The 10,246-nt window shown below is 38.0% G+C and overlaps 1 non-coding gene across 1 annotated transcript; it reads left to right on the forward strand.

The window, feature by feature from the left end:
* The first annotated feature begins 9,133 nt into the window (after positions 1-9,133).
* LOC112745369 (small nucleolar RNA R71) lies at positions 9,134-9,240 on the forward strand. Its single transcript, XR_003173301.1, has one exon. It is a non-coding gene; the product is annotated as a small nucleolar RNA R71 (small nucleolar RNA).
* Positions 9,241-10,246: the final 1,006 nt, after the last annotated feature.

Below are 10,246 nucleotides of genomic sequence, written 5' to 3' on the forward strand. Positions count from 1 at the left end.
CCTTAGGCCACGCTTTTAAAAGTGTGGCCCATGACCAAATCAAGGAAGTTTCACAATCAGCATCACAAAGCTCAGTTCACTAAGTGAACTTAGCTTTATCGTGAAAAACTTGGCTTGGAAGCAAGAATTTTCGCTAAGTTAAAACTTGGGCGTTTACAGCATGACCATGCCTCCTTCAAAGGGCTATAACTTGAGCTACAGACGTCCAATTGATGTGCTTCTAGTTGCGTTGGAAAGATGACATTCAGAGCTTTCCAACGATGTATAATAGTACATATTTGGCCTGAAATTGAGGCACAAGTGAAAGGCATCTTTAAAGGCCAAAAACAAGCAAAAATAGACCAAAGTGGCTTCACCAAGATTCGAAGTGGGAGCCTCTCACTTGCAAGGAAGGAGCGCTACTCCTTGAAATAAAAATGGGGACAACATTTCACTCAACAAGGTTAGAACCTGGAGCTTCCTTGTACAAGCACTCCTTACTCTCCACTCTTCCAAGGAAATCAACACCAATTTGCTTCCACCAAGGATCGAACTTGGAAGCGTGAAGCCCACAACTAGGCGCTACACATGGGGAGCTCAGTTGGTTTTTCCAACTGAGCGCTACATTCCCCATCACCCACATTTTGGCCCAACACTTTGGCACACCAAGGATGCCATGACGCGCACAACTTTTGACACAGCCAAGATATAGAGCTCAGTTCAAAATTCCAACTGAGCTCTAGTGTCATGCAACATGGGTAAGGCTGAACGCACACCAAATCAAGCAAGCAAGGCAACATTGGGTGCTCAGTTTGGTTTTCCAACTGAGCCGCCCCTGGGAGCAACACCCATGGATAAAAAATTGAATAAAAATTCCATTTAAATTCAATTCCTCTCCAAATTGAATCAAGGCCAACCAAACCCATTTCTCCTCAGATCCAAAGCAAGCAAAGCCCACATCATCACTCAAAGGCACAAGAACAAGCTAGAATTAGGATTTTTATTTAATTTGTTTTTCATTTCAATTTCATTTTTCACTTTGTAAAGCCTATATAAAGGCATCAATTCCATCTCATTAAGGAGAGCTCCATTAGAAAGTATTGGGGGCTAGCTCCACTAGGGAGTAGTAGGATTAGAGAACTCTCTCTAGAATTTTCATTTCTGTTTTAAATTTTGGATCAAGAATTGAAGGAATTCTGTTTCACTTGATCTGAAATCTCTTTGTTCCTCTTCTGCATAAAATCTGAGTTTCCTTTATTGCTTTCATCTTTTTCTTCTTCTGCAATTTAATTTTCCATTTTCATTTTGCAAATGCTCTTGTTGGATCAAGGAAGGATTTGAGATCTAGACTTGTTTTCTAGTCTCTTCCACTCCTGAGATCTTCAACACTCTTTTAAATTGCTGCAAATTAAGCACTGCTTTTCTGTTTTGAATTCTTCAAGCAATTTCCCTTTTCTGTTTAGATCTGTTGCATGATTTTGCACATTTTACTTCTCTGTTTGATTGCTATTTACACTTTCCTGTTAAATTTTAATTTCCAGCACCCACTCCCCTTTATATTTCATGCAATTTACATTTCTTGTCATTTAAGATTCTTGCAATTTACATTTCTTTCTCTTTAAGTTTCTGTCCAATTTACTTTCTGCACTTTAATTCCTCTTGTCATTTACTTTCTATTGTTTCAACTGTCACTCAAATCACTCAATGTTAGCTTGACTAAACTAATCACCCACTAAAGTTGCTTGATCCATCAATCCCTGTGGGATCGACCTCACTCTAAGTGAGTTTTACTACTTGATGCGACCCGGTACACTTGCCGGTGAGTTTTGGGTATTTGGAAATCCGTCTGTTTTTCCAAATTTTTCCCATCAAAGGGAAGGATCTCCTAGAAACCTCTTTGTGTTGAGATGAGGAGGCTCCCCCCAATTTTCATCTAACACATTTACAAAGGCCTGCTCGACCTCATCTAGACTTTTCCAAGAGTACCTAGCTGCTACTACATTCTTCTGCCAGCATAAAGGGAAGGTAGGCTCATTATTCTCATCCAAGAAGAAAGGGTGGACACCCTCAACAGCTCGGACCTTGAAATAGTAATTCTTAAAGTCCCTAAAGGACTCATCATACATAGAGAACACTTTCTTTCCTTGAGTAGCTCGGAAAGAAATCCAGGAGGCTTTCTTCTTAGCTACCCCAGGCTTGGTCAACACAAAAAGGTAAAGGAAGAGAGTTTAGGTAGGTCAGATATCCAATTCTTGACACAACAATTGGAAGATTTTTATGAAACCCCATGAGTTCAGATGAAGCTGGGAAGGGGCTACATTGTAGGACCACAACAGCTTGGTCTCAAAAGGGATAAAAGGAATGATAATGTTTAATTGACTGAAGAAGTAGTCATAAGCATAGAAAAAAGGACGCTCTCCTTGAGTTAAAGGAGGAAAACTAAGCCTCTCCTCAGGCTCATGTGATACCAACTCATAATTTTTCTCCTGGTCTCTATTACTACAAATTCTATGGTGCACGCACACATCCCACCAAGACATTTTTACCAATTGCAGATATCTTTTCTTCATCTTCACCACCTTTTCTCATTTATTCTTCTTCACTGCTGCTATAAAGGTGTAAAAGTAAGTCACAGTGAGTAAATTGGGATATGATGGTAGTTCTCGCTCTTTACAACCCTTCGACCTCCATCACTCCTGCTCGAATCAATATATAGTCTACCTCCCTAGTGGTTTAATAAGCTATGGCACCGAAGTCTAGAATCCAAGGACCTACTTTCCGGCCCCAGTGGACTCGTTGGTGTCTAGTGGGATAGGAGAATGTCTTGTTTGTTGCACGATTGTGATTGTCCAAGATCTAGAGTCATTAATCTAAGCAGATGGTTGTACGAACCTTGGTCCTTTTACTCGAAATGTGGTTCACGCCAATACTGTTGATGTAGTGGGTATGATGGCATCAGTAGGGATCTTCTTGTTTTCCCATACCTTGGGTACTTTCTTCTGGAGGCCTCTTCCTTTCTTGACGCTGTACTCCCAACACCAAACTTAGATTTGATGCCAGGAGTAATTTCGTTGATCGTCACCAGAGGAGGCTTGAGCTGCAGACCCTGTTGTGTATCATCAGGGGGTTTTTGAAGGTTTGGATCAATAAGCTCAGACTGCATGCACATTTGCTTTTCACTTGATGAATGCATATTTTTAAAGACATGAAAGACCAGTTGCTCCTCATGCACTCTAAGCACTAGTTCACCCTCTTCTACATCAATTAGAACTCTCCCAGTGGCTCGAAATGATCTTCCTAGGATTATAGAGGCGTTGTCATCCTCTTTCATGTCAAGAATGATAAAGTCAGCTAGTAGGAAAAGCTTTTCCACTTTGACCAAGAGATTCTCCACTATTCTATGTGCATGTTTCAGATATTTGTCTGTTATTTATAATGCTATCCTTGTTGGTTGTGCCTCTTTGATTTACAAATTTTTCATCACAGACAAGGGCATTAAATTGATACTTGCACTTAGATCATACAAAACTTTCTCAAAGATTGTGCTCCCAATGGTACATAGAATTTGGAAGTTCCCTGGATCTAGTATCTTCCTTGGCAAGTTACTCTGAATCATGGCACTACATTCCTTGGTCAGGACCACTGTCTCATCTTTCTTTAAGGTCCTTTTCTTGGATAGTAACTCCTTCATGAATTTAACATAGAGAGGCATTTACTCCAAAACCTCAGTAAAAGGAATATTAATTTGCAACTTTCTAAAGACTTCCAAGAACTTTGAAAATCGTCGGTCCTTGGTTTCCTTTTGAAGCCTTTGGGAATATGGGATTTTGGGCTTATACTTAGGCACTGGAGACTTCACCTAGTATTGCTCAACATCAACTAGAAAGGGATTATCAGGGTGCCTCTTAGGTGCGTGCTTCTCCTTGGCTTGTGCCTTCTCTGGAGCTTCTCTTCCAACTGGCTGCTCAGTAACCTGTGCTTCCGTACCTGCCACTTATCCACTTACTAAGGTGATAGCCTTGCATTCCTCTCTTGATTTGGAATTATGTTACTAGGAAAGGTATTGGTGTACCTCTTATCAATTACAGCAACTTGTGTGGCTAGTTGACCCATCTGAACCACCAAGTTTCTAATTGATACTTTGGTTTCCTACATTAAATTATTAGTATTCTTGGCAAGTTCTGCAACTACAGATTTCAAGTCAGAAGATTTCTGAGAAGAGGAGGGTACATGATGTGGTTGAGAGGATTGAAAATGTCAGTTGTTACCGTTAAGATTATTCTGATTAAAATTACCCAGAGCACAGTTGTTGTTGTTGTTGAAGTGTGGTTGCCTCTGTGGTTGATTTTTCCATCCAAAATTTGGGTGATTCCTCCACCACGGATTATAAATCTTGGAAAATAGATCATTATTGGGAGGTCGGGAGATATTGCTCATGTAATTAAGCTATTCAGGGGGAAATTGACCATAATCATAACTCTCACCTTGAGAAAATTTACCACTCATGTCATAAGAAGTATCTTGGTTATTAATAGCTGAGACTTGTAATCCAACCAAGTGTTGAGTAATGGCATTTATCTGTTGAGACATGGCTTTATTTTGAGCAACAATGGTATCCAGAGCATCTAGTTCCATGACTCCTTTCCTCAGGGTGGTTTTCACAGAAGAGTATAGATAGTAGTTGTTTGCAACTATCTTAATCAACTCTAGAGCGTCTTCAGTACTTTTCTTCATATGAAGGGATCCTCCTGCAAAATTATCCAAAGAGGTCCTGGTGGCCTGAGTAATCCCATCATAAAAGATCTGCAACTGTATTCAGTCTGAAAACATGTCGGGAGGACACTTTTTTAGCATAACCTTGTACCTTTCCCAAGTTTCATAGAGAAATGCACCCTCTTGTTGCCTGAAGGTCTAAACATCAGTCGTCAGATTGGTCAGCCTCTGAGGTGGAGAAAATTTGTTTAAGAACCGGCTGACTACATTATCCCATGTATCCAAGCTCTCCTGGGGCTGTGTATCAAGCCACTGCTTTTCTTGGTCCCGTATAGCAAACGAAAAGAGCAACAACCAGTAAACATCAGGATGAACTCTGTTGGTCTTCACTGTATCACAAATTTGTAGAAAATTAGAGATAAACAAGTTTGGATTTTCCTGCGGGAGTCCATAAAATTGACAGTTTTGTTGCACCAAAGTAATGAGCTGAGGCTTTAACTCAAAGTTGTTGGCATTCATAGGGGGCACAATAATGCTACTACCATAGAAAGTGGGATCTGGAGCAGTGTAAGAATCAAGAGTTCTTTTAGGTTGCTCAGGAGTATTAGGAGCATTAGGAATAACAACATTGTTGTTGTTATTTGGCTCCATAGTGATTACTTCAGCTTCTTCCTTAGAATTGTCTCTGAGACTTTCAGCAGATCTAAAAGCTCTAGCCTGTTGTTGGCATCTTCTAACGGTCTTTTTAATATTAGGATCAAAGTTAAGAGGAGGCTCTTTGTCCCTGTTCTTACTCATAAATAAATAGAGAACAAGAAAAAGTGAGAATCTCTATGTCAGAGTGAAGAGAGTTCCTAGTGAGGTAAACTGAGTATAAGAATTAAAATAAAATAAACTAAATAAAAGAAGTCAATATTTTTGAAAATAAAGAATAAATTTAAAGCAAAATTCAAAATTAAGAAGAGAAAAGAAAGAAAGTAAAATAAATAAAACCAATGAAAAATTCAAGAAAAAGAATTTGAAAATTAAAGGGGAAAAATTAAGCAAATTAAAGCAAGAAAACGTCTAATCTAGGCAATCAAAAAACGAGTAGTTGTCAATCACAATTAATCCCTGGCAATGGCACCAAAAACTTGGTACATAATTTAAAATCCACAACTTACCGACAAGTGCACCGGGTCGTATCAATTGATAAACTCAGGTGAGTGAGTATCTATCCCACGAGGATTAATGGACTGAGCAACAATAGTTGAGTGATTAGGCTAGTTGGACAAGCTAAATTGAGTATTTTGTGTTCTAAGTATCATAAAACAGTGAATTAGAGTATTCAAAAAGCAAGTAATGAATGGTTGGTAAAAAGAGTATGAGAAAACAGTTAAGGCTTTGGAGATGATTTATTTTTCGAATTAATAATTCTTACCAACTACTTTAATCATGAAAAGGTTCGATTCATGGCAAACTTTAATTGATTAAACCCTAATTTCTTAGTAATTTAATCTCCTCTAACCTAGTCAATTGCCAATTCCTTTGTCATCACTTAATTTTAATTAGAGGATTAAGTCCAATTCTAGTTTATAAGCCACACAAACCCTAAATACTCAAAGATAAGATGATCATATGTCACGTATCACATTAAGTCCAAGTAGTTAGAGGGTTATGAGGAATTGATTTCAAAATATTGTTCAAGTGATTTAACTTTTTCAAGATTTAACAAGAACTCAATTAGAAAAGAGTTATCTTCCAATATACTCTAATCCCTAGGATGAAAAACGAAAGCAATCCTTGAATTTAAACCAATGCATTAATTTAGAGTAGAATGACAATAATATTAATCCATCAAAATAAACAGAGCACCTAACCTTAACAGCAGATGTTTAGTTGCTCATAACTTAGAGAAAAACATAAAGCAAAAAGTATGAAAGTGCAGAATAAGGGACAAGAGGAGAAGAGAGCCCGAAGGGCTGAATCTTTTCTCCTTTTATATCTAATCCTAATTGATTTGACATTCAAATTAAAAAACCCTAAAATATTTTATTTTATTTTAAATAAAATTAAAAACTAAAAGCTAAACTAGCCTTCCATGTAAGTTGAAGACGCGCTATTGGCGCTAAACGCCGGGCAGTGGCGTTTAGTGTCGCTAGACAGAGACCTTCCTTGGCAATTTTGGACTCCTGGCACTAAAGGTAATGGCGTTTAGCGCCACTAGCATACATCCTGGGCACACTTTACGAAGCTTCTGGCGCTAAATGCCAAGTCGTGGTGTTTGGATCCAGCTGAATATAGAGCTTGCACGAACTTCTAGGCTTGTGGCAGTAAACGCCAGGCAGTGGCGTTTAGTGCCAACTTGGCAGCATCAAATTTATTCCTTTTTCTTCTGAACGAACTCTGTAAAACTCGTCCGAACTTCACCTAAAATAATGAAAACAATAGAGCAACTCAAAGTAGCTTCCAAACAGGTCTATAACATCAAAATTAAATAAAAACTCCATAAATACAGATCTAAATTCCTAAGAAAATATAGAAAAGATGCTCGCACGTCAGTGGTTCCTGAGCACTTTAAGCAATTCAACTTCCTCAGACAAGTTCAAAGAGGAACTTATGATTACTGAAAAACTATTATCATCACCAAGAAAGGCATATTTGAGTGTTGGAGTCATGGGCTTTATTTCAAGTTTGGGTGGCCCCTCCTCCTTGTCAAGGGCTAAAGTAGCTTCATTTTGTGGCCCCTCCTCCTCCAGGGAAGTGTTTATCTCTTTCTCTTCTAAGACTTCTCACACCAAAAGATCAATTAAGTCAATCTTCATACAATCCTCTGAGTCACTAGGATGTTGCATGGCCTTGAAGACATTGAGCACAATGTGCTCATCATGGACTTTTAAAGTGAGCTTTTCTTTTTGAACATCAATTAAAGCTCTCCCAATGGTGAAGTCCTCTCCAAAATTATGGAGGCATTTGCATCCTCCTCTTCAAGAATAACAAATTCAGTAGGGAATATGAATTCCTACTTTCACTAACTTATTTTCAATTACTCCATGTGGTAATTTAATGGAACGGTCAGCTAATTGGAGAGAGATTCGTATTGGTTTGACTTCTTCAATATGCAATTTTTTTATCAAAGAAAGAGGCATTAAATTAATGCTAGCTCCCAAATCACAAAGAGGTCTTTTTATAGTGATTTCACAATAGTACATGAAATTACAAAGCTCCCACGATCTTTCAATTTTTGGGACAAATTCTTTTGAATTATTGTACTACGTTCTTTTGTGAGAACCATTGTTTCATCCTCTCTCCAATTCCTCTTTTTTGCTATCAACTCCTTCATAAATTTGGCATAAAGAGACATTTGTTCGAAGGCCTCAACAAAAGAGATATTGATTTGCAATTTTTGAAAAACTTCTAAGAACTTGGAGAATTGCTTGTCCTTTTTCACCTTTTGAAACCTTTGAGGGAATTGGAGTTTGGGCTTATACTCTTTCACTTTTGCCTTCTCTGGTGCTTTTCCTTTATGAGCTTGAATTGGAGAATCAGTGGCTTGTGGATCGTGTGAAATAGAGTTCTCCATGGCTTCTTTGGATTGCTTGTTGTTGGCATCCTCTATGGCTTCTTTTTCTGCCACTTTTCCACTTCTCAAATTAATAGCTTTGCACTCTTCTCTTGGATTTGGAATCGTATCACTGGTAAAAGTATTTGTGGGTTTTTTAAAAAATCACTTTGCAAGTTGACCTACTTGCACCTCTAGATTCTTGATGGAGGCCTTTTGGTTTTTAATAGTTGCTTTGGTTTCTTGCATAAAATTGGAGGTTTCTTCCATGAAATTGGTGCTAAGAGATAAGTGCGGATGCATATTGGGTGAGTTTTTCTAAGTCATTTTCAGAGTGGTTGTCCTTTGTGGGTTTTGTGGTGGTTGTGTGGGAGATGTTTGTGAAGGGTGAGGGTTGTTGAAGGTATTAAAGTTATTGGTTATTTGATTTTGATTTTTCCAACCAAAGTTAGGTGGGTTCCTCCATCTAGGGTTGTAGGTTTTAGAAAAAGGGTCATTGTTTAGTCTAGAGGAATTTTCGTGTAATTAACTTGCTCAACAAAGGGATGATCTTGATTAAAAGGCCTTGAATTTTCACTTTGATGACCCTCATAGGTGTGGCCTTGGGTTCCTATTGCAGAAACTTGTAAATGTCCTAGTTGCTTGATAATTGCACTTATTTGTTGAGACATAGCCTTGTTTTGTTCCAAAAGAGTGTCCAAAGTATCTAACTCCATCACACATCTCTTCATTGTTCTTTTAGATGAGAAAAAATATTGATTTTTAGCCACAATCTCAATCGAATCCAAGGCTTCTTCAGTGGTTTTCATATGCATAGATCCTCTAGTTGAGGAGTCCAATAAAGTGCTAGAAGCGGGGGTGAGCCAATGATAGAATATTTGTAGTTGCACACAATTAGAAAATATATCTTGGGGGCAATTTTTCAATAATTCTTTGTACCTTTCCCAATCTTCATAAACATATTTTCCATCTTTCTGAGTGAAAGTTTGGATATCATGTCTCAACTTTGTCAACCTCTATGGTAAAAAAATTTGGTTAAGAACTTATTGACCAAGTCATCCCTATTCTCTCCTTTGGTTGTGTTTCAAGTCACTGCTTAGCTCGTCCCTTACAGAGAATGGGAATAACATCAAGCGACATACTTTAAAGTGATGGTTTTGTTAAACGGACGATTGCTGAATGTGTGAGGTTTGTCCCTCTTACTCTGAGGTGTGAGGGCTGTGGTAGAAGTGCCGCTCACATACTTTCGGTCATAAGAGTGGCCGAGAACTATATCTTAGGAAAAGTAAGCCGGGAACTATATCACTGGGGGTTCCCATTTATAAACGTGACCGAAAGTGACATTCCCATGGGAATGTGTTGGGTTGGCAGTTGAACCGACAATGTGATATCACAGCCAATAGGATAGGCATTCATCATACGCATCTGTGTGACATTATTTGGGTGTGCATATTGTAATTGGTTTACCTATGCGAATAATTATGTTTAACTGCTAATTGTTATACTTGATGTAACTGCTTTGATTGTGTTTGTGACTGAAATTGGCTGGATTATGGTGAATTGGAGGTTGATTGAGTTGTTTGGGCCTGAGGCCTTAATTGCTTATGTGATAGGCCGGAGGCCATGATTGGTTTGTGTTATGGTTTAGTAAAGTATGAAAAATCAAAATGATTTTGCATAGACTTAGTAAACCTATGCTTGAAACAGGTTGGTCATTCATATTGTCTTGAAAAAACTTTTAAGAATTTATAAGAAAGAAAAAAGGCTTTGGATTTTGAATAATTAACTGATTTCCCTTTTAAAAAGGATTTTGGATTTCTCAATCAAAGTTTAGTTTTCAAATTCAAAATATAAATAACTGAGACTGAGATTAATTCAACCTCTGGTTGTTCTCCCTAGGAATGCAATTGAAATGTCACGCTTTTGGTTGTGAGGGAAAATGGGTTTTGCAATCAAAGAACTAAAGATTAAAAGAACTTAAGAAATAAAAGAACTAAGGAATGATCAAAATTG

This window comes from Arachis hypogaea, chromosome 14, assembly GCF_003086295.3.
Source record: "Arachis hypogaea cultivar Tifrunner chromosome 14, arahy.Tifrunner.gnm2.J5K5, whole genome shotgun sequence".
NCBI lineage: Eukaryota > Viridiplantae > Streptophyta > Magnoliopsida > Fabales > Fabaceae > Arachis > Arachis hypogaea.